This window comes from Chelonoidis abingdonii, chromosome 22 (genome assembly GCF_003597395.2).
Source record: "Chelonoidis abingdonii isolate Lonesome George chromosome 22, CheloAbing_2.0, whole genome shotgun sequence".
In the NCBI taxonomy this organism is placed as follows: domain Eukaryota; kingdom Metazoa; phylum Chordata; order Testudines; family Testudinidae; genus Chelonoidis; species Chelonoidis abingdonii.
The window spans coordinates 3,640,510-3,664,733 of NC_133790.1; the positions used below are offsets into that span (position 1 = coordinate 3,640,510).

Genomic DNA, 24,224 nt, shown 5'->3' on the forward strand with positions numbered 1-24,224 from the left:
CATCTCCTTGCCAGCTCTCGGTGCAAAGGAGCAGCAGCAGCTCTCCTCCCCAGGCAGCGCCAACTGCTACCCTGAACCTCCTTTGCCAGATCAGTTTCCCTCTGTTTGAGAAGTCACCTTGGTGCCTCTTGCTGGGACGTGGCAGCTTTTGCACAGCACCTTACACTTCTAACGGGGAGTCAAATCGGCAAAGGGAAACCCCTACCCACAGTCCAGACTATTCCCCGAGGGCTGAGTGCTTCTCAAAGCTGCACTGGCCTCCACCAGTCCGGTGGCATTGGCCACGTTCCCCAGACCAGCTCCCTGGAAAGGCACATCGAGATCAGCCCCCTGGCATCTACTCTCCAGGTCAGCTGAATGGTGAGTGTCCCAAGGAACAGGGCATCTCCCCCTTCTCTGGGAGCTGTGCCAGTCCAATAGATCTCTTGGCTAAGGATGTCACCTTGGCTCCTTTCATCTCCTCGTTCCCTCTCCCCTTGGACATCTGCGATTCCGGATTTGGGCCCCAGCACCACAGCCCCTCAAAGAGCGATCCTCTCCCCCCACTGTGAGCTGTCACTACCCCACGGTACAGAGATTCAGTGATGCGCCCAAGGTGTCTCAGAGCGTGTGCAGCAGAGCCAAGAATCACATCCCGGTCATCTGGGTCCCATCCTTCCTGCAGCTCACACCCTGCTCGTGCCGCAGTTTAACTGCTGACCTGGCAACCGTACCCCGGTCCCCGGGGTGTGGCCTCTCCCATCCGGTGCCCTGGTTTGGGCACAGCCTCACACGGTTTGTGATGGGCCATCAATCAGTGCCATCCCTTTAATGCAGTATTGATGAGCACTGCTGCAGTCAGGCTTAAGGGGCAAGTTAACTGCATCTGCTGAAATGAAAGGGATTTATCTCTCATGCTCTTTTTTAAGGCAAAAAGGCCGCAGCTTTTGACATAAAGCAGCCCTGGCAGCTATGCTAATTATCAAATTAGATTTTCTGCTACAGTTGCCTGTGCATACTAATGCAGCTAGGGGAGCCAACCCCCGCCACCTCCCCCCTGCCAGCCCCACGCTCACAGCAGGCCTGGGGTATCTAGCACAGGAGTGGGGGTGCATCTGCTGGAGGAGGATTGAAGCCTCTGGCAGCCGAGAGATCAGGCTCCTTCGCTTCCGTATAAGCAGCATGTTTGGAGCTTACGTGGAACCCCAAGTTGTCCCAATGTTTGATTGTGGGATTTGCTTACCAAGGAGAGAGATGCCTCCCCACTATGGACCTCGCCCCTCTCGGTGCATCCTGAAGCAGGACTGAAATCTTGAGGCCAAGCTGCTAAGGCTGATTATTCAGGAAGTGAAGCCAGGGGCCCAGGCCTTTTCTTGTGCTCGGACACACTGTGGACAAGCAAATGCACATAGACCTCAGGACTCAACTCTCCAGAGGTCTGATCCCAGGATTGGCATTTGAGCCTTTCCACTGAGGGCTGAACTCCCCTCATTTTCTCCCACCCAAATCTCTGTTTTGAGGGCTTTAGGCCATGGGCAGTGGCTCTGGATCCCCACTGAACGGAAGGGGCTAATTCTTAGAGCCTGGAAGAACAGCACTGTCCAGAGCCCAGACAACTCTGTGGCTGCACACACAAACCCTCATCACCCCACGCCTCTAATCACACCCAGTCTAACAGAGGGAAATCAGTGTCTCTACCCCCATGTGTTACACCAGCGACGGGCTCCATTGCAACAGGTGACCTACAGGAAGCCCCAGAAATGCAGCACTCCAGTGACTCCATCAGCCCAGGCCTAGAGCAGAGCCTGAGGTTTATTAGGACAGGACACATGGTCCTCCCATTAGACAGCACCGGCCTCAGCGCAGCCTCATGCCTCTCCAGTGCAGCCTGTTGGCTGGGAGAACTCAGCCCTGCAGCAGGTTATAGCGACCAGGAACCAGCTGGCTCTTCTCCCTGATCCCCGTTAGAACCTGAGCCCAGGAGCCGCCCGGGTAAAGGCCATCACCACAGCAACGCATCAGCCAGCAAGGGGCCCGTGGAGCAGGGCAGCATGGCCCCTGGAGGCTGTCGGAACTGAGCCCGAACACACACTCACCCTGGGCGCTCTGCACCCTGGACAGCTGCCTGAGGACGCCGTGGGAGAACGGCTCCGAAGGCAGCGAGGCTGTGCCTGCGTGGCCGAGGGAGTTAGCACAAGCCGGTGGTGTCAGCCAGCCCATGTTCCCTCGTCGCCCTGCTTTTCTCAGCCTTGCAGCAATCCACTGTGGGGTAAAGCCGGGACATGCCCTAAGGCACAGAGGAGCAGAAGGCTGGCGGCTCGGGGGTCAATACTGGATAATAGAGACTTGTGCACCTCTTGGACACTGGTTCAAACACACAGTAAGGTCGGCAGTGCCCACACACTGCCCCCTGCCCTGACGGCTGGATGGGCTCCACACAGCCGGACTCAGGCCAGCCCCCGGCATGGAGGAAGCTCCTTTAGAGGATGAAGGGGGAACCAGTCTCCATGGCCCACTCACATCTTGGCCCCTCCGTTAAGCTGGAAGCAAAAGGGTGCCAGAGCATGGAGGAAATGGCACAGGCCGCTCCAGAACCCCTCCCCCACACCCCAGTCCAGGGGCAGTGACAGCAGGGAACCCGCTTCCCTGTGGCGCTTGAGCCAGAGCCCAACACCAGCAGGAGCCGCGGCAGCAGAACACACGACTCCATAACCCCACGCTATGGGCCCCCAGAGCAATGGCTGCCGGCCTTGCTGTCTAGTGCCAATCCCCAGGGCGACGCGGCCAGGCCCATCTCTCCCCGCCACCGAGGGAAGTGCAGGCTGCCCTTGAAAGCCAGGTGGGGCCATACACTAAGGCCAGGCCCCAGCTCAGTGGGCGTGAGGGGCTGTGTCAGCAACTTGGCAGAAGCCTGTGGGCTGTCACACCTGAGTGAGGGAAATGGATGGGACACCAGCCACCTGTGTCATCAGTAGCAGCAAGGCCATTATGGGTACCCATGTGCAAACCAGGCCAGCCCTTAAGAGCAGGACGAGCCATCGTGGCCCCGTGCTGAAGATCAGAGTGTCACATTTAAGGCTCCTCAGCACAGACACGGGGGGCCAGACCTTCTCTGTTCCCACACGTCTTGTGCCTCGTGGGCTAAAAGGGCTGTCAGGTCCTCACCCAGCAGTGTGATCCTGCAGATTTGTAGAGCTCTGCATAATAATTGTGCTGCGAGCCAGGCCCACATAATGCACCCGGTATGTGAGAGGGCGGAGATGGCCCCACCGCACAATAGGCATCTGTCCACTCGATGGCATTTTGTTAATGCTTTTCAGAAAAGCCCTTGAATCAGCTGACAGGACTTGGACACTTGGCTGTTCAAATGCTTACCATTAGCTTAGTTAGCTCCATCTGCATTTGAACTAATTCCAATCAGCAGGATCCGATTTAGTTCAAGCTGCTCTGGCTCTTTTGCCACAAGAAAGATGACACTCAGCACTTTTGCTAACCTGCCCCGAGGCTGCCCTCTGCTGAGCATGCTCGGAGGAGATGGGGTGTGAGCAGGAGATCTGCAGGGTTAGCCCCCTTTACTCAGCCTGCGCACGGGGCAGGGGTTTGTGCATGTTGCAAATTGGGAGCCATGGATGTACAGAAATGTGTTCAGTGCTTGAAACAGCCACTTGGCTACCAGCCACTGACAGAGGGGAAACTTTCCCTGGTGAGGGAACAGACCAAATCCCTTCATTTAAGCTATCACTGAATGTTCTAGTCCTTACCGCTGCCAAGATAACTTTCCAGCAGGACTCCTTCCAGGGCCAGTCCCCCAGCCTGCACACGGCCTGCTCCAGAACTCACAGGTTTAGCCAGCAGCAGCAGCGTGAAAGCGGCCAGATGCTGGTCAGTTCCACCCCAGTATTCAAAGCTGAGCAAATCTGGCAGGATTATCCTGCTCCTGCTTTGAAAAGCTCTGAGCAGCTGCCGAGGGAGGCTCTGGCATAGCTGCTCCTAGACCTCACAGCAGGACTTTCCTCGGTCTTGTGTGTTAACCTTGGACTTGGAGAGGCAGGGGTAGCCCTCCCGACAGCAGGTATCTGCTCTTGCCTAGATGTTCCACAGGGCAAGAATTAAAGCCCATAGAGCATCTGAGCAGCATCACCCTCTGAGCTGATTTAGGCACCTACTGTCCATTGGGAGTGGATTGCCATTCTCCACTGCCGCACGCTCCAGGGGGAGGGCCTTCTTCCCACAGCAGGGCCCACAAGGCTGCTCTTCTCATCCTGTTCAGAGTCACAAGCCCCACCCACCCGGAGAAATGGGGTTTCCCCTGGCGCAGGAGGACATGCTGAGCAGAGGCTGCGGTAGCAGGTGCTGTCAGTGCAGATCCCCACCCCCGTACCAGGAATCGCTCTGACAAGTTGCATTAGGAAAGGTCACGTCACTTTTCATTACTGACGAACAGCTCCTTCCCCATCCCAACCTGAGGGGTGGCTTGCGGGAGGACGGAACGGGACAGGGGGACCTGAAGATTTTAACCCTCTCTTTCCTATTAATCTGTAACCCTCTCTGCACCGGCAGCCCAAGCATCCCCTAGTTCTGGGGAAGGGACAGGCTGGTGGGGAAGAACCAATGCAAGACAAAGGCCCGGTCTACACTAGCGCTTTCAGCCATTCATGCACATCAGCGCGCCTCCCACAAGCTGGGATCTGCATTGGGGCTGCTTCCAAGCAGGTGCAAAGAGCCTTGTGCACACGAGCGGTTTGCACGGATGGAGCCACAGCAACAGAATGCTGCAGCTGGCAGTAACAGGGGCAAATCCCCGTAGAGACAAGGCCTAAGGGGCTCCATAACAGTGGCCGGGGGGGGGGGGGGGGGGAAGGAATTAGCTTGCGGCACTAAGTGTAGGATCACACACATTGGGAGCTGCAGGGTTTCTGGGGGGATAAACTGTTTTGGAGTCCGTCTGGCTTCCTGCTACTGCTGTTGGCTGTTCTGGGATAACCAAAGAAGTTGTCCCTTTTCCCTATTTGACTCAAACTGCTCCTGCTGGGCTTTACTTAGGCCAGGGCCCCGAATGATCCTCTTCCATCATGGATAGAGCGTAGAGAGCAGAGAGCAGCCATTCCCCATGGGAACAGGGATCAGTCGCTGCTGCTATCCTGCCTCTGATGGAGAGCAATACCTGACGCTTCGGCAGAAAGCAGAGGCCCCCTCCCTCTGCCTAGTTACCTATGCAGTGCTGTGTGTGCATGTGTCCCTTCCTGACCCCTACAGCAATTAGCCAAGACCCTGAAGCATGAGGTTTGATCACTTCCCATCCAGGACCAGCCTGCTTTGGAGTAAATGAGGGAGAACACATGGGAAAGGAAGGAAGGAAGAGACTGATGGGATGAGGAGTGGGGACGAAAGCACGGCATGCCCAGCTCAGTCCCGATTCCCCTAACAGTAGCCTGGCTCTTCCCCGCTGTAAAACACCTCGTGACTGAGGAACTCATAAAGTGCCCCTTCATTCCCCTCCCTGGGTAGGCAGCAGGCAGCAGCGCCCTCCTGACCTGGGCATTTCACCATGTATCTCCCCGTGCAGCAAGGCTGCTCCAGCGCCAGGACTGGCCCAGGAATCGAGACAATTCACGTTTCCCTCCACACCACTCCCCAGGAGTCACACCAGGAAGACACAGTGAGAGTGGAGAGGAGCTGTCAGCAGATTCCATTCAGGCTGGGTGCAGCAGAAAGCAGACAGCAGGCTGGGTCTTTAAATGTCCTCTTCCCGATCCCAAGATAGCCGGAATCTTCCTCCTGGGCCCAGGCTGCCAGAGACAAATCCAACATCCTCAGCTAAAAAGCAGGGTCTCCGTTCTATATTGACTGCTCTGGAAAGCGGCCCTGGATGTTTGGCTGGGGCACTCCCCTCCTTTATTAACTCCATTCCACAGTCTTTTTCCAGGGCCTGCTAATTTTGAAGCCCTATCTCTAAATCAGACTATTTATAAGCCCAAGGTCTTTGTGACTTTAATAAAAAAATACCGTATGTCTAAAGCTCCAATGACAGAATGCTTTGGCACCTTCTCTGACATCAGAGGCTGATAAGACCTTCTTATCTCCTCCAAGAGCCTCAGCGAAGGTCCCTTCTGCGAGATAAGGCCAGCGCAGCTGTCGATAGAGGCTTTCATATGCAAGGATTTAGATAAAAGAAAATGTGACGAGGGGGAGAAATAGGAACTTTCAAAGTCTAAGGCTGAATTGAGTTTGTGCCTCTCGCCTGGAGAGAACAATGACTAAAAGGGATTTTAGAAGCAGGCCTCTTGTTCTGAAGAGAACGAGGGATCTTTGCAGCAAGGCCGGCTCCAGTTTGTCATTTGTGCCATCCTTGCTGAGATGCTAATAAAGCGGGGTGGGGGGAGAGGGGGGAAAGGGAGGAGCATAGATCGTTCCAAGGTGGCCCAGGCATGTTCCCCCAACTGCTCCCCCCTCCCCGATTTCAGCTAAAACTCCAGCTGTGGCCCAGCACAGTGACAGGAGAGGATCAGCACTCGCGTAACTCAGCTTTGCACTGCAGAAAGGACCTAGTGATGGCACTGCCCCCTCCTACAACAGGGCCGACTGAGCATTAGCCACATGAGCAGCCTCCCCCTCCCGGGCAGCCCCAGTGGGAGTTCGCCTGGCACGCACCATCACCAGCACAGCAGGGGCAGAACAGAGCAGCAGCGTCTAACAGGACATGGGGCTGGCAGTCCAGTGTCTGTGACCGGCGAAGGGGCTCCAGTAACACAGGGATGGGGTGGAATAAGAACCAGAAATGACGGGAATTCTGGGAACTGGGCAAGAGAAAAGGAGCCGTTACAAAGTCAAGAGGAAGAGAAAGATTTTCAGGAACTGATTAAAAAAATATCTATTTTAAATAACTCCCAAGCTTGGCCCTGCATTATTACGAACCCGCAAACACAACAGCATCAGGCTTACCTGCAAGAATTTGAAAGTGAAACCGAGTCATAGCAAAGATGAGGAAATGAAACCCAAGAGCTCGACAGCACCTGTGAAGCTGCAGGAGGGTGATAGTAAAGACACAGACTGAGGTGGGTCAGTACGTCCAAGGCGCTGCACCAAAGCATCCCCTATCGTATAGGCCAGCTCTGGCTGATTTGAACGTTCTGGGCCTGGCTTCAGAGACATGTTCAATTCAGAGACTGTTTTAAACAAGCACAGCTCCTTTCCTAGAGTAGCAACAGCCCAGTACTACTGTTGGCAGAGCAGTAAGAATGGCCGCACCACAGGTTACTTTTCACTACGAGGAGAGTTTTAGTGGTTTCTTTCCTGTGTTCCTCCCAGCTTGGATAATGAAATCTGAGCCCTCCAATTCACTTCTACTTACTATCAGGTTCACCTGCACGCTCGACGGGTGGCTCAGAGGCACCACTCTGTGACTCAGTTTCCCTTGCCAATCTCCACCTGGCCCGTTAGACTGTGGGCTCTTCAGGGTGTGGGGCCTGGCACAATGGGGCCTGGCTCTCAATTGGGACTTTTCAGGGTGATGGTAATACAGGTAATAACCAGAGTTCCAATATCTGGGTTTCAAACAGGGGTGGGAAATGCATGTGTTTGAAAACAGCTGTTTGGACGGGACCTAAAGAAGCCACTTCCCCCGGCCTTTGGACACCTGCCCCTCTCCTGCAGTCAGTTTGCCAAGTCCCAGCGGTCGCTCGGTTTCCGCTGGACAGTGCCCACGGCAGCGTGGGAACAGTCCAGCACATCCTACCGTGGCAATGGTGCCAAAGCGGCCCAGCAGCACTGGGTGAGCATGGAGAGACTCAGGTGGCATTGCCTGATGGCCTCGTCCTGTTTGGTGCCGCCCCCTTCATATGTAGGACAGCATCAGGAAAGGTGCCACGTCCAAGCCACCTCCTCAAAGCTGCCTTCGTTATTTTAATTGTTTTCCATAATCAATGTACATCTTCAAGCACTTTAATCAGGCTGGTAGCTGAGGATGCGGCTGCAGAAACCAGCTGTTGCAGCCACAGAGAGCTGAGACGTTCCACCCAGCCAGCCATCGCTTGCACTGGCCTTCCTCCCAGCCATCCCTCCCCTGCCCGGCTGACGGCAGGGAGCCTGCCTGGCACCAAAGCTTAGCCCCAAGAGGATCCATGTTCCCACCAGGCCCAGCAGCAGGCTCAGACACTCAATGAGGCCAGGTCTGTGCTTAGTGGGAGGAGGCTGCCTGGCCCAGTCCCACCGAGTGGGGCCAGCACAGTTGCAATGGTCCAAGAAGGGGGAAGGTGGGAGAGACCCACAGCTTGTCTCCAGCCACCTCTGCCAGCTGGTGGCCAGGGCGCCCCCAGCAGGGGAGAGGCCGCAGGGGGAGGCCAGAGCTGTCTCCTTTTGGTGCACAGAAAGTGCTTTTGGCTTGCAGAGGCTCCTCCTGCGGCCAAGCGTCAGGGCAGTACACTGCAGTGACGTGCTCCCCTAGCGCAGGCTGAGCCAGCCAAACTTCGTTTGTCATCCCTGTAATGAGCCCAGCGGGGAAAACCAATGTTCTAGCACGTACAGCCACAGAGCCATCTCCATCGCCATCCCAGCATTTCTTGCTCACCACCCGCTCGCCAAGCTGCGCTCCACGGGCGTTATAGCACCTGCCTCTGTACCAAAGCAGGAGCAGAGTCCGGTGGCCGGATCTCATCCCGGTGGCTCAAAAGCCAGCAGGGGACCATGGCGCACAACACCTGAGCCCCAAACCCTGCAGTCTGCATCTGCTCTGCGTACACACAGGTCAGACTGCAGCCAGGGACAACAGGCTCCAGAACGACACTCTACCTTGCCCCAAGCAGCCCGGGTGCAATGAAAGGTGCTGCTGAAAGGCAAGGATATTATGGAGGTAGCCACACTCCAGACAGCGGATCAGAGGAGTGGAGGCCAGGGGTTAGAGAGCTGAGATCTATCAGGCAGAATAACCACTTTGAGAGGAACTGAAAGATGGCACTTCTCCAAGTTCACCGCGGCAGAACAGAGCTCCTTCTAACTGCCTCCAAATCCCCTCCCCTAGACAGCATGGGCAAGTTGCGTTTGTGCTGCACTTAGTGCAATGGGGTCTCTGGTCTTTACTGCAATACGAAGTTATACGTTATCGCCATTGTACAGAAGGGAAAACTGTGTCAGAGCAGTTGAGTGCCTGCCTGAAAGCCCCCATCAAGAGTCACTGCGAGTCCAGGCTCCCAGGCCTGCACTCAGACCTCTCCCTTGTCTCCGCTCAGAGCAGCCCCGCTCTATGGACAGACACGCTGGCAGCGCTGGGGATGGCGGTGGAGGAAGCCTGGCTTCCCGAGCAGCCTCTCTCCCAGATATTCTGGGCTGGAAGTTCCCAGGTAATTTATGCTCCCCCGTGGCAGGGAAGGGGAGGGAGGCGGGCGAAAGAAGGGCAGGCCAGTCAATTAGCAACGCTGACAGTTTGGTCCCGGAATGAGTTAACATGGGAAAGGTCACCCCTCGGTAAATTATGGGAAATAGAAGATAAAAATTAAAAAGAAAGTTTGACGACACCTTGCCGAGGGCTGCAATAAAGCACAGTGCGTTACCATCGGCCGCGCAGCGACCTTCCCCTCTTGGCTTGCAAATGTCTCCATCAGGCCTGTCTAATACATTCAGAGCCGCCAGCTCCCTGCCCTCCCCCCCTCTCGCGCACACAAGCCCTAGGCCTTCCAGAGAGCCCTGTTAATAATTAAATGTTAATCTAAAAAGCAATTTTAGCTGCAGTACCGAAGATCTGGTTAGAGATTACATTAGCATGTAAGAGTCAAGGGTAATTTTCTCTAACCCCTCTTGTGATCTTTAAAACCCATAGCTCTTAAAGCAACACAGGCGCCTCTGATTAAAACTGGAGGCTGGGGGTCGTAATGGAGAATGATGCTAAAAGTGATTATTTTCCTGCTTATTATTTAGCTGGTTTCTTTACGTTTTTGGGCCAGCTGGTGAGGTGTTCTCCTGCCCTTCACCCAGCTCACCCTCCCCGTCCCCAACACCATGACAGAGACAAGAATAAGAAATGAAAGCACCTGATAACAGCTAGATGGATTTGCATACTGCCAGATTTTGCCCCAGCTCCTCTCTTGCTTGGTCTTTAAAGGATGATCTTTGTACATAGCAGGAGCAGGCTCAGCTAGTCGACTGGAGGCCCAGATAACCTGGTTAAAGGTCCCCAGGAACAGGCAGCAAGTGCTCTGCAAGGACAATTATTTTCCCAGGCTCATGCCAGCTAAAAGAAAGACCAACCTGGGCTGCCTCTTCAGCCCCGCTAACTCCCTAGCCTGTACTGCCCCTCCTTTTTTTATTTACAGCTGGGGAGGTTTGGATGGAAACCAAAGCCTTGTTCCTTAGAAGGGAACCAGCTGATCCTGCCCACTGACTGTCCCACCCACCACAACCTGCAGACCCACTGCCCGGAGAGAGCAAACGTCCGCCCCATAGAGCAGGTGACTGACCTGCCCCGCATGCTGCCAATTCAGAGAGGGAGCGGGGAACGGCTCAGCAGGCAGACAAGCTCACAGGCAGATTGTTCAATCCCAAATACCCTGTGGTAGATGGGGGAGCAAACAGCCCTGCCCCTAGCCAACTGGAAACTAGTCTATTGAGACACCGGTGACTCCATGGGGAGAGGCTACCACAGGACAGCCCTTTAATGCACACCTGTCTGTACCTCAGGCCCTGGTCCCACCATCTGTGCCCAGGCAAGAATGCGTACGCAGCTCTGCCAAGGCAATGCCAGCAGGGCGCAACCACTGCATTGAGCCAGTGCTGCCTAATCCCACTCTCCCCCCAAGCCGCAATGGCACATCCGTTCTGGGGGGCGCAGTCCCTGCTCCGGCTGGAAGGCCTTGGCGAGGCGACCCCAGGAACGGAGAAGCCAGTGAGAGCTGCATGGGGAGATGTAGCACAGACAGCAATACGCAAGGGCCTCTCTGCACTAGTCTCTGCTGCTACCACTTGTGCAGTGCGACGGGCCCGTTTCCTAGCAGAGACTGAACCCAAAGCAATGCTTGGCATGAAAGTCACCAGGGGAAAAACAACTGTGTGCTCTTCTCTCCTCTATAGTTCTTGTACCGCACCCGTGTCTGCCATGCTGGATGCAGTATCTGGATGGCATTTGGACACAAGGGACTAATCAAAGGTTTGAACAACCATGACCCAGGCTTCATCTAGCACCCCCACTGCTGAGACACTTCCCACCAATCAACCTCACTCCACCCCCGCACCCTGCCTGGCAATACCCTCCCTCTCTTCCCAGCCTGCACTGCAGTTTTGGTCTAGTATGCCTTTGTTCAGACTGAGGACAGGTCCCAGGCATGCCGGCAAAGCACCATGTGCATTTACAGTGCTGGTAATCATTATAATCAAAACTGTGCAGCAAAAATAAATTTTTGCAAGGAACATTAATTCTGCGCAAATTCTGCCTTGTATAGTGGTGCAGAATTCCAGCAGGAATAAGTGTGTGACCTTGTTGAAGGCTTTGTGAAAATCCAAGTACACTCTATCCATGGGATCACCTTTGTACACATGCTTGTTGACTCCCTCAAAGAATTCTAATAGATTGGTGAGGCATGATTTCCTTTCAGAAAAGCTGTGTTGACTCTTCCCCAACGCATCTGATAATTCTGTTTAATATAATTTTAACCCATTTGCTGGTACTCTGGCCTGTCCTGAGCACCTGACACCCCAGCACCCCTTACAAAGTTAAAATTCAGCTGAGCTTGTGCCCCCATCCTGACAGTGCCAACCCCCAGACCAGTCACCACAACCCCTCCCCCACGAACTGAAGCCCATGTCTATCCTCCACAGAGCCATGCAAACAGAGACCCCTTGCAGCATGCGGGGAGCTTGTTCTACAGCCATGGGCCCGTCCCAGGGGGGTATTTGGTCACCAGACCCACAGCTCGTAAATCAAGGGGGGCCAGCTCAAGCATCTCTGCTGAGCACATGGTGGCCTGAAGAGAGGGGTAGCCTCTCAAAACAGAAAAGGTCCATGTTGGCCTTGTGACATGGACCATTTCCTTGGCACCAGCTGCAGAGCTACGGGTCCGAGAATGGACTAGGCAGAGGGAGAACGGCTGTCCCTCCTCCTTTCTCTGGCAAATCTCTTTGGAGCACAGAGCAAGACACACTGACCAAGGACATGGCCACATCCTCCAGCGAGGTTCACATTGTGACACAGCGCCTGGCCCCACTATTCTTCTTAAAAGGGTGACAGCCCTCCGCTGCCCTGCCTCTGAGATCTGTCCCTTGTACAGCAAAGACCACCTGGCTCAGGATCAAGAACCCTTGAAACCAGTGGCCCAAGCGGCTGGTGTCGCCCCAGGGGCTGGGCTTCTCCCAGGGGCAGGGAGCAGGGCCCACAGTACTTGAAGGACACAAAGCGAAATGCACTTCTCAATGCGAGTTGTTAATGCTGGCCGTGCTCCCGCACCTTTTAGCGGGCATCCTTTGGGGAGCGTGGGGACAGCCTCAGAGTGCAGAAACGGAGAAAGCCCCAGTGGTCGGCAGCATGGCTAGGGCCCCACTCATGAGCCAGTGTCCCCCTAAACCACAACATTTAAAAGAAATGAATGAATTTGGGATCTGGTTATTTGGCTTCTGCCTTTTAAGCTTCTTGGGGTCACGTTTTTAATCAAGCTTTTCACCGCAACACTGAAGGCAAGAAACTTGCAATTTAAAAAAAAAATTAAACAAAAGCCAAAATTTCCCTGGACTTCCATGCCTCCAAGAGCCGAGGCTTTAAGAAAAACACTCAGTGATAAGCTCCCAAGCACAGTGAGCTCGGTCATGATTAGACACAGGCAATGGGCTTCCCACTGCCTCTCACAGGAGCGTCCGGGAAGCTGGCCCGGATGCCCCCATAGCCAGAGTCAGAGGCCAGGAGTCATTAGAAAGTAGAGGTGGTGACGTGACCTCTGGAGTCCTGGACTGGGACTCGGGAGACCCGGGTTCCATGCCCAGCTGGGCAGCTGGTGAAGAGCACGAGTCAAGGGACAGTTACACCGAGTACAGCAGTGCCGGGCAGTGCCAGCCACACGAGTCAAGCCTCACCGTATCCCAGCCTAGCCTGATGCTTCCATCACGAGTTCTCCCATGGGTCAGTGCTTACATCACCTCCGGAGAGAGCCAGCCTGTGTCTCTTCCCTCCTTCCTGCTGCCGGTGGGGACAGGTAGCTAACACTGCATCATTCACCCAGGTTTGGCTGCAGCAGAAGGAACCAGTGGAGCCACCAAGCCCCTCCTTGGGGCTCAGGGAGAAGGTCACGCATTAGCGCACTCTTAAGCACTGGGTCCCTCTCCCTCTAGCTGGGGGAACGTCACATCCTGCAAAGCAGGCTCCCAGCGGGCATCAAACCCACTCCTTTGTACAGCTTTCCCACTGGGCCTTTATATAGCGAGGTAATGTTTGGCTGCCATCTCCCCACTCCTCTTTCTGTTGCTTTTTAACACCATGGCAATAAAAAGACAAACTGCCTAAGGTGGCCGCACAGACCAGGAGTTTCACAGCTCAAAAACCCGGGGAGTTGGGGAAGGTTATTTTATGCAAAACACCCATCAAAAAAAAACCTGACAAAACCCCAAAGCAGGTCCCTGCTGGAACGATTCTTCAATTAAAAGAGCAGCAAAGCAACCAGCACGGCTTGGTGGCTTATCCTTTGTCCTCCTGGAACGGTTCTTTTAATTAAGATAGCAATAAAGTGGAAGTTGGGCTCTGCCATGACCTCTTTAACACGACCTTGGGCTGACTTTGAAAACTATTCATACGTCAACTCGACTTAAAAGGCAGAAGAATCCAGAGTAACTGCAAAAGCTACACTCTTCCGCCCACCTCCCCCAGCGCTGGGCCTTGCAGGTTTCTCAGCACAGCCTAGTTCCCCAGACCCGTGCCCAGGCAGACAGGATACCACCCAGGATGCAGGCACCTCCAGGTTGCCTGCCCCGTGCGTGGAAGAGGAGCAGTACCCAAGGAGACATCACACTGGGCTGGTACCTCGCCTGGGACAGTGCGGCCGTGTCCCATGCGTACGGCCTTCTAGGACGGGCCCTTGAAGAACGACAGACTAGGGGAACAGCTCGCAGATAGGGGCACAAAGAGAAACACTAGTGACTAAGGTGGACACTCATGCCCCCAATCTACACCTTGCCAATCTCTACTTTCCCCCTACCCTGGGCCAGTTGTCCTGACGTTGGCTCCCCACACACCTGTCGAGACACCTCAGGCTCGGCCCGTGCTTCTGCCAATGGACCCCAACCTGGGCTTGTCACACCCCGCGAGCTCTCCACGCCCCTCTCAAAGCACCTCACACCCAACCTGCTATTTTGGCCCAGGCCCGCTCCAGAAGAGAGCCCGCTACGCTGCATAGTGCCGTGTCGGGTGGTGTCGGAGCTGCAAGCACTCAGTGTCTGGACCAGAGAACACAGAGAATCCAATAGGGATTCCCAGAACAAGACCTCAAAGGACCTAACCCCAAGGAATGCCTACAGCCTGTGCTCAGCCCACAGAAAGGTCTTTGTGCCCTGCAACACTTGGCAACCTGCAGTGCATGGAGCTCAGCAGCTGGGGAGAGGAGAAGAGAGGAGGAAATACAGGCCCTGTATCAGACAGCCTCCAGCTTGTTAGGTGGAGAGTGCTGGTGAGAGCTAAGAACACTACAGCCTCCCTAAATACAGCCCCGCTAGAGAAAAGCCAAACTAGCTTTAGCACCACAACACACCAGCTGAACTGGCCAGTGTGACAGCGTCAGCCTGTGTGATCTTCAAAGCCTGCTTATTACCTATTTCCTGCACTGGGGTGGGGGGCGTGTCTTACACTCAAAAGCCATTTAACAGAACCTTGTTCTGAAACACAGCCTGCCATAGGGAGCCCCGGCTCGGGCAGACACCAGACACAAACAAGCCACAGTTTACAGCAAAAGTTAAAGTGCTGAGCCACTGCCTAGCTGTGCTGGTTCCACAGACCCCACTCGCCTCGTTTGGGGGCCAGGCTTTGAAGTTTTTCTAAAAACTGTCAGCAGAGAGTTAAGGCTGCTGAACTTTGCACATCCCCAGCAGAACCAAACCACCTGGCAGGGAAGCCATCAAAGCCCAGGTTTGCTATTTCTTCACCATTCCCCACGCAGCAGCTACAAATAAAGGCCAGAGGATCAAGGGGGGGGGGGGGGGGCGAGGTCTCAGAAGTAAAACTCACCAGTCTAATTTCACTGTCCAACTGGAGAGGGACAAAGGAAGTAAAACAAGTAGCATCAGCAACACAAAAATGGATGGATTCAACACTATTTTTTCAATTCCAAGAAAGCTACAGGGCTGTTAGTACCAGGCTCTAGTTTCCCACTCACCCCCAGACGATAAGGACTTTGCTAATACAAACTGACACCCGTGGGAATTTCCACAGAATCACCACGCCACTGATTGTGTCCTGCTCCCCAGCTTCCAACCAAATGCTTTCCCTTCCAACCCTGCTTTGAAGAGTGCCGGTTTTAAAAACAAACCCAAACTCTTTTGCTTCTGAATAAGACCACAAAAGATGGGATGAGGCCTTTAAAAATTCAGCCCTGCATAGAAAAATGGCTGTGACAGCACAAAGAGTAAATTGAATCAGCGAATGGGAGTAAATTGCCTAGCGACTGTTACAAATGATCCAACGGAAGAAATAAGGTATCCAATGGGTACATAACAGAATTAAAAAAAAAACAACCCAAGTGCTACTGAGCATTTGCAGACACCAAGGTGGGGGCTGGGGCAGCCTGGTGAAATTTGTGTGTCAGCTTTAAAGAGGCCTCCCATCAAATGAGCTATTTTGGGCAGAGATTAAAGATCTATTTTAGCTGTGAGCAGGAAGAGCTCTTTAACAGGTTAATAATGAGCCTCGAAACCAACATGTCTCAGATGCCTTCGTAATGGCTGCTGACTTGGGCGGCAGAAGAACCGCGCCGAGAGAGAGACTACAAGAAAATTTGGAAGAAAATTCTTTAGCTTGGTTACTAGCAACACCTTTGGCTACAAGGAGGATCTTGGCCATCAAAGGCCCCAGTTCTGCAACGCACGAGGAGGCACAGGAGGGCAGTGTACTTGGAGCACCACAGAAGACCGGCCGTTGAGTCACATTCAAGTCACCACAGGCCCACACTAGGCAATGGAGTATAGAGCCAAACTTTTCAACACTGAAGCACTTTGATTTTTGTACTTCCCTTGAGGCTTGTCACACGGGCAAGTTATATTGGTGTGAGCAGAGTCGTGAATTTTATGGTTATTGTTAGACTGGTATACAACTAACTCCCTGAGTTGACTTTTCTCCTGGAATAAGAGTGGCTTTTGGGTTTAACTTATGTTGCTTTGGAAAGGGATTTTAGCTAAACAAAAAAGCCATGCACTCACGTATGCTGCGTTTGCATTTACAACACTGTTGTGGAATCTTTAAATCCAAGAGGCCTCATTTTGGTTTCTTTTTATTGCAAAATGCTCAAGGAAGATACTTAAAAAACAAACAAAAAAGCTTCTTTTTTTGTTTTAAAACCACTACAAGAACACAAATCTAGCAATTCCTGGAGTTGATAAAACCTCTTTTAAAAAGTGACTATATGTTGTCCTTTACGTCACTTTACAGGGCCATTTCCCTTCCTTTGGAGGATTTGCTGTAAGCTCAAGTAACGGGGTCACAGCCTTCGCTTTGGCAGCCGGAACAGGGTGTGCAGATGCAACCCCAGGTGGAACGGCCAAGAATTTATCAGAGAAAAGTGCAACATGACAAATAGAGGCGACATTACTTTTGAGAAATCAGCGCACTGCACTGAGTCCAATAACACTGCCTCCAGGCCTCGCTATACTGATGAGCTACAATTATTACTTCATTACAGGCAAATGCACCACCGATGTCCAGTAGAATGGGTGGAAATAGCATGCCCAGATTTCTTTAGTCCCACATCACTCATGGGGGAAGGGCACAGCTCTACTCCCATGGCAGCCCCCTGCTTCCCCCCCGCAGCCTGGAAATTACACCGAGGAGACATTCTGAATGTGAGGTGTTGATTTCAGGTACGCAGGTAGAAGATTTTTGCTCCTACAGTAACCTTACGTTCCTGGAATGTCACTCCCATCCCCCAGCCTCAAACACCCAAACTGACATAAAGCAAGATCACCGGGAAAACAATCAAAACAACTGGGTATGGGGCCCACACCCTAGACGCTCTGTTGAGTGGCCCTCTATAACTACCAGAGAGAAACGTGCTGCCATTCAGTTGGTATAGCTGTGCAATGACACACTGACTTCTCACAAGAGAGACAGACAGACAGACATCTGATGGAAAAATTAAAAGTGGAATTATAAATGAAGCCCCTCTGCAGTCTATTGATCAGGGAAACGTTTGGTGAGAGAGGAGACTTGTTTAACATGAGTTGAATGCATCTAAATCACCATCTTGCATTTATATAGGACAATCCAGCCTAGGGTGACCAGATGTCCCAATTTTAGAGAGAGTGTCCCAATTTTTTGGGTCTTTTTCTTATATAGGCTCCTGTTACCCCCCACCCCCAGTCCCAATTTTTCACACTTGCTATCTGGTCACCCTAACCCAGCCTGAAGGATCCACAAAGTGCATCACAAACAGCACCAGTGAAATGCAGCCACCTCTGGGGAGAAAAGCAACAGCCAACCAGTGCTCAAGAGACAGAGGAGAAAAGACACTGGGGCCAACCTTCACTCAAACAGGGATAAGGGCTTTTTAAAGGGTATGCGGTGTAGATGGGACTTTCTGCCATTGTTGGGGTGGAGCTGGAGCAAAGCTGAGTCAGCAAATTGTGTTTAACGTGAGAAAGTCTGAGCCCAAAGACAGAGCAGTTGGAAGCAGGAAGGGACAAGTCACACCTGCCTTTATTGGAACTGGTGGCTCCAGGGAATCTTGATATTTTAAATGGGGGAACTCGGCCCATGACACTATCAGCTGGCACTGGCCACCGTCAGAGACCAGATACTGGAGCAGACGGGCCCTGGTCTGATCCGGTATAGCCACGCCTACCTTGGAATAGATATCAGGGCTCAGACACCACAGGAATGGGCTCGGCATAAAACTGTGAGGGAATGACTTCATACAGGCCCCTACACTTAGGGGGTTTGCTCCCCCAATGATCTTGATGTAAATCCGGATTGTGTGACTTCCATTTCCAATGTGAGCAGGAGAGGCCTTGGGAGTCGGGTGCCATGTTAGCTCGCCGAACAGAACGAATTGCAGAGACAGGCCGAGCCCAGAGCACCTCGGCTGGGACAGAACTGCAACTTGGCAGTACACTGGCCCCTGCTTCAGTCAGCCCGTGGCACCACAGCCAGCGGTGCTTAGACGCAGCTCTCCTTGGCCAGAGATCACCAGGAGGGAAGAGCTAGTATGCAGCAGAGCTGCCATGTAACCCTCCCCTGGCAGGACGACTTCTTGCAGCACCAACTCCTGGCCAGCCTCGCTGCCTCTTCTGTGCTGGCTTCGGAAGCGGCTGCCTGGCGTGGAGAGGTCTGGGGGCAGTTCGTTAGTGGCTCTCCACTTAAATTGGCACGTGAAGGGGATAAACATGAGGCCCAAGGTGACACGGAGAGCAGCCACGTGCTGCCGGGAGCTAGATTAGAAGGAGGGCTTATCTCCTGCCAGCTCATAAAGAGAGACACACACTGCCGGGATGCTGTCTGCTTCCATTTACAAAGTCATGCTGGATGGGGAGGGGCCAGGCGCAGCTCGCCGTGAGACGGAGTGAGGTGAAAAGCAGCTGAAAGAGGCTGACCGGGGTGTCAGTAATTAGAAGTGGCGTGTGCACACACATCTCTGAGGAGAAGGTCAGTAGGTGGGACCAGGAACAAAATGTCAGACCCCAGCCAGGCAGCAGACACACTAGCAAAAGGTCAAGCGCCGACTTGGGTGGTTTCATTTTGGGGCAGGAACAGGAAGGAGCCAACGGAGTCGCAGGGCCAGGGCGCGCACGTTGCTAACTGAGGGTCCCGGCAGAGCGGGCGGTCTTTAAAATACACAGATTTCCCCTAATTTTTTACACTCGCTAAGTCCCGTAGGATCAGGGCGCGCGGGAGGAATGCCACCTCTGGGGCAGCCTTGCAAAAAGCCGCACTGCCATCACTTTGAAAAGAAATCACGCTTGTCGGGCACAATTACGCCGCGCTTCAATCCCATGCGCAGCTCTGGCTCCAGCAGCCGCATGTTTATAGGAGATCAATGGGAAGAGTTTTCAAGGTGGCACCGCGCCCCTGGGGGCTTCGCTTCTCAAGGGCCAGCCAGCCGGTGTGAAATCTCAACCGCTTCCTGCTTGCGCCTGCACTGCGCTGCCTCCTACTCCTCTCCCCTGGGGAGGTGGGTTTTCCCACTACATTGGGACCCTGACACTGCCACACAGGAATGAAGACTCAGGACGAGGAGCCTGCAAACAGAGGCATTTTGTCAAGCAGCAGGGAAGGGTCAGAGCACTGGGGATCCCAACTGCCACCCTGCACTGGCTGCTCAGGTTCAGGCTGCAGCCATCAGGAGACACAAACCATGTCTGTTCAGACAGCCATAGGAAAGTGCTAACTGCTCCAGCCAGGCTTCCAGTCCTGAATGGGAAGGCCCTGAGTGAGATGCTAACCCAGTTACTCTCACACACATCACTACATCCCTTTCCGTGCTGTGTGCAGTAATCCCCATTCACAGCTGTGCTGCACGCATTTCAGCCTGCACTGCATGACTTTTCTGCATGGACTCGCAGAACTTAGTGCCAAGTTTCATTTCAGTAGCACAAATCCCCTTAGCCCCTCTGCTCCCGTCTCCCCAGCAATCTCCCCCCATCAAACATGGCTCAAAGAGCGACGGCGGCTCAGCAGAGCTCGGCAGGCTCCTGGACTGCTGTTTGATCAGGGCTCTAAGCCAAGCCACTGCATCTCTACAGAGAGACCTAGAATGGCCTGGGTCTGCTACGTCTACACTCCCTGCACTTGGCACACTGTGTGTCCAAGAGCTGCTCACTCCGCACATCTCGTGCGCTCCTGAAGCATCACATCAGGGACACGCCGCTCACTTGCCCAGACCATGGGCAGCAGCTGCCAGAGGGCAACTAGCCCAACCCTTTCCCAGCTCCGCTGCAAACCAAAGTAGAGCTGCACTGGCTCATGTAATTACAGGCCCCAAGTGCCTGAACGGTGAAAGAATCTAAGGAAGGAATCCAGGGTAGATCACACTGCTGAAATTACTATAATCAAAGGCTTTCACAAAGACTTCAAATGCAACCAATTATCCTGAAAGGCAAGGGAAGAAAGAAAACAAATTAACATGTTTGCATAGAGCCTTTGCAGCAACACACACACTGCACAACCTACATGTCTGACCCTGTTAACGCAGACCACAAATTCACCCCTTGCTCCAGCCTGCACCATCAGAAAGGCAAGTGCCCCAGCCGGCCAGCACCCCTACCCAGAACCACAATACAGCGGCGGCAACACAGACGGCACGCTTAGGTTACTCTTTCCAGGGTAGCACTTGCTGCTTGTCTCTTGCCCTATGTGCTTCCATCTGTAAGTGGCTGGCGCCGTCTTCATCAGAACTAGCCTGTGCTGGGGAGCGCCCTGCTCCAGCCTACACCCGCGGTGGACATCAGATCCTTGCCTCCACATCGCCACTTTGCTCTAGACTCTCTAGTCTTTACGGTTCCACAGGAGAGTTCACCACAGCCCTGGGTTGGCACCCACCCTTTGCCCTCTTACCATGCCACTGGATACACTAGAGCTCTCCGCAAATGGAAAGCCTATTTTTCAGTCCGCTCTGTATGTTTAGGGGCAGCACAATTCCGCCACATCCCTTTTCCCGCCCCACCTCCCCCACTCCCTCTTTGCCCTGGGAGCAATGAACACACACAAAAGGCCTATCTCACGTTGGCTCACTCCTCCCGGGCTTCCCAGGATGGCCAGAGGAAACCTCATTCTCTCTGAGAGACGGCTCTTTTCACAGCACGAGGGGAGGCGGCAGGGCCCCGGCATGTAATCAAAGACGTGCATTGAGGAAAGAGATACATTTACCAGTCAACAGATGGGGAAGCTATTCAAGGCGGTGATCTCCTAAAGCTGCAGTGGCTCCTGTCCTCACCATCCTCGCCTAATTAGGTTACGCTTTGTCTGTGCTGCAAGTCTGCAGAAAAAAAAAAAAAAAAAAAAAAAAAAACCTCAACTTTTAATATTTAAAAAAAGTCCATCACCCTAAGTCTATTTTGTAGCACAGAGCTTAGGAGATTTAAACCCTTCTCACCCGGGGAGCTGGAAATGAATGGTATTCTTTAATGAGCTCCTTCCGCAGAAAAGATAGATTTCTAAGATTACAGTAGGAATTCTTATAATTAATGTGGACTTTTGTACCAGGGATTATACCACCATCCGGTCAACTTCCAGCTTTCCCCACCCTGTGCTCTCTCCTCTGAGATTTCCTTCGAGAGGAAACACATGCACAAAACAGCCCAAGTTCAGAGCAGAGACAAAAAGCTCCCTGCAAAAGGGAAATTAACAGGCTTTTCTTATTTAGCTGTAGATAATCCAACATAAGGGCTGAATGGGAAAATAAGGGATCTATCAAGATTTCTATATTTGTTTTACAAAGACCTACTTTCTGTTGCTGTTTGGAGAGGCCAGATGAGCCTCTGAATGCAAAGTAATTAAAACGAACACAGAACAATACAAGAGCCCTCTGAAGAATGCGGAGTTTTCCTTTTATGTTTATAGCAATTGTATGAAAATGTACAACACAGAATGGCAACAGCTGACAAATGAGATGAAACAGACATGATTTCAAGTTGGCTTATTCCTGAATCTGATTGGCATTAATTGTGAGCGTTTGCAAAGCAGAACACAAAGTCTGACATTAGCTTCAAGCGAACGTTTCCTTCTAATAGTCTTAATGATTACAATGCGAGCTGATGATCATTGTGTGGCATTAATAGCACGGCTGTGCTGCCTTCTTCCTTTGCTCCAGACTCAGCTCCACTAACCTACAGCCCCACCCAAAGGTCTCCTTTCTGGCTGAGCAGCCCCTTGTCACCTAGCAGGCAGAGCTCCAAAGATGGAGACAGGGTTCTGCAGGATGATCTAGCTGAAGCCCGCAGCAGGGTTCCCCCATTTGCAGCTGCGAGAGGACATGAGAGTTTTGCTTCCTGCAATGATGGAGGTGCAGAGAAGGGAAGGGAAGGGAAGGAAAGGAAAGGAAAGGAAAGGAAAGGAGGCGATTCAGGCCAGCACCTCTGGGTTCAAGAACAGGTGCTCCTCCCCACCCCTCCTGTGACTGGAGCCCTTGGCCACACGAGAGCTGAAGCTGAGGGTGCATATTCCATCCTGAATCCCTTGGCCACCATGCTCAGGATAGGCAGGAAGAGAGCTTGAGGGCCTTCCCTGGCGGACTCTGCATGAGCCGACAGGCAAGCTTAGCATCAGCCCAGACACCATGGAGATGGGAACAGCATAAGACCTAGACAGAGAGGGTGGGGAGTGAGGCAATGTGGCCGGCCTGGTCCTCCTCCCCGACGGTGTTTTCCTGCCAAAGGGTTACCCATTGCTGGCAGCTCCAGCAGGGGCTCTACGTGGAGCCCAGCACTGGCATTTCAGCCACCACACCACAGTGCTTTGGGCGCAGTGATTGGCACGACGGCAGCTGATCTACACGAGCGCCCCCGCCAGGTAGCAACACCTGTGGAAGATTTTTGCCACAATGCCATATTTTAGAACACCCCTTGGTGCACATGCTCCTCCATACAACAGATCAGCAGCGCGTGCTACAGAGCCCTCACAGAGCTCTCTGGGCCGGGAGCAGGCTTGGCCCCCAGCCCTCAGGAGTTCTGCTCTAGGACGGTGTGCCATCAGCCAGACCCTGCTGGATGAGAGAGACGCGGGAGAAAGGCGGTCACTCTCGTTCCCACAGACGGCTCTTCCCCCTCCTCCCCCCTAAGCTACAGACCCCAATGAACAAGTGAACTCTGCTCGGGTGGGTTCAGAACCATGGCTAGCAGCGGGGGTGAGGAGTTTCTGCTTGCCTGGGCAGCACTGGCAGCAAGGCGTGCATGAGGGGTGCTGCATTTGGGTACCACATCGCTCACACAGCTACTGGCACTGCATGCACAAAAGCAAACGGCTGGCAATTGGCTCAGCAGCTTCCTTCTCCCCCAAGCGCCAGGGTGACGGGTGAAGAACGCAGCGAAGCCACTCTGCACTGGCTGAGGGGAACCGACTACACTGGCCTCCACTGTCCCCCATTCCTCTCTATAGCAGTAGCAGCCCTGCCATCGTGCTCAGCCCTGGGGGTGCAGGGACAGGGGAAACAGCCACTCAGTGCCTCCTCTGCCAACAGAGTGGCAATTAGTGACAATTGTCTGGGGTTAGGGGGTGAACAGCTAGTTTCTCCTGTAACGGACGCGCAGGAACATTGCAAGGGATCAGGTCCCCTTCACTTTAACACCAGCTTCAGGGCTCTCAGCATCTCTAACCCAGCCCAACCCGTTCCTGATCACTCCTGGAGCTGCATTTCCGAGTCCCTTTCAAGAGCCCAGCAGCCCAACACTGGTCCCAAACTGGGCCCAGCCTGACAGAAATAGAAATGGGCCACTCTGGGTTTCAAAGGGAGTAGGGCCTGTGTGGATTTAGCCCTCTCTCTGCGCTGAGCTGGAAACCCGCACAAACCTGCTGGTACGCTGCGAGAAGACAGCCAGACAGCCTCCGATTTTGTTAAGCAAGGAGTGAAAAGCAACAAGAAAATACCCCATATGAACACAGGCTCAGACTGTAAGGCCAGAAGGGACCATTGTGATCATCTGGTCTGAGCTCCGACACATCGCAGCCCGTTGAACCTCACCCTCCAACTCCTGTAACAGAGTCCAGACCTCCAGCTGAGTTACTGATGTCCTCAAATCATGGTTTAAAGACTTCAAGTTCCAGAGACTCCACCATTTACATGAGTTCAAACCTGCAATCGACCCATGCCTATGCTGCAGAGGAAGGTGACTCCCTCCCCTCTCCCTCCCAAGGGTCTCTGCCAATTGGAGACAGGGGAAAATTCCTTCCAGACCCACATGTGGTGATCAGTTAGACCCTGCACATGTGGGCAAGACCCACCAGCCACCTGGACAAGAATTCTCTGGAGTAACTCAGAGCCCTGCCCATCTACTGTCCCATCACCAGATCATGGAGTGGTGTCAGTTATTAAAAGCACAGATGAATTAACCCAAACCCAAGCTTTCAGCACCGAGGTTTTACTAGGCAG

At 53.3% G+C, this 24,224-nt stretch overlaps 2 protein-coding genes across 7 annotated transcripts in view; one reads left to right on the forward strand and one right to left on the reverse strand.

Annotated features, from left to right (window-relative positions):
• The window catches only part of FAM222A (family with sequence similarity 222 member A), an 87,451-nt gene extending 66,340 nt beyond the window's left edge, over positions 1-21,111 (reverse strand). Inside the window, exons 1-2 of one of the 2 annotated variants that reach the window (XM_032805435.1) lie at positions 21,008-21,111; positions 20,014-20,230 (exon numbers count right to left, since the gene is read on the reverse strand). The gene's annotated coding sequence lies outside the window, so the exon portion shown is untranslated. The remainder of the gene's footprint in view (positions 1-20,013; positions 20,231-21,007) is intronic. The other variant, XM_032805436.1, reaches the window with a different exon arrangement.
• KCTD10 (potassium channel tetramerization domain containing 10) overlaps positions 1-24,224 on the forward strand; it is a 399,500-nt gene that overhangs the window by 5,715 nt on the left and 369,561 nt on the right. The window lies entirely within an intron of this gene.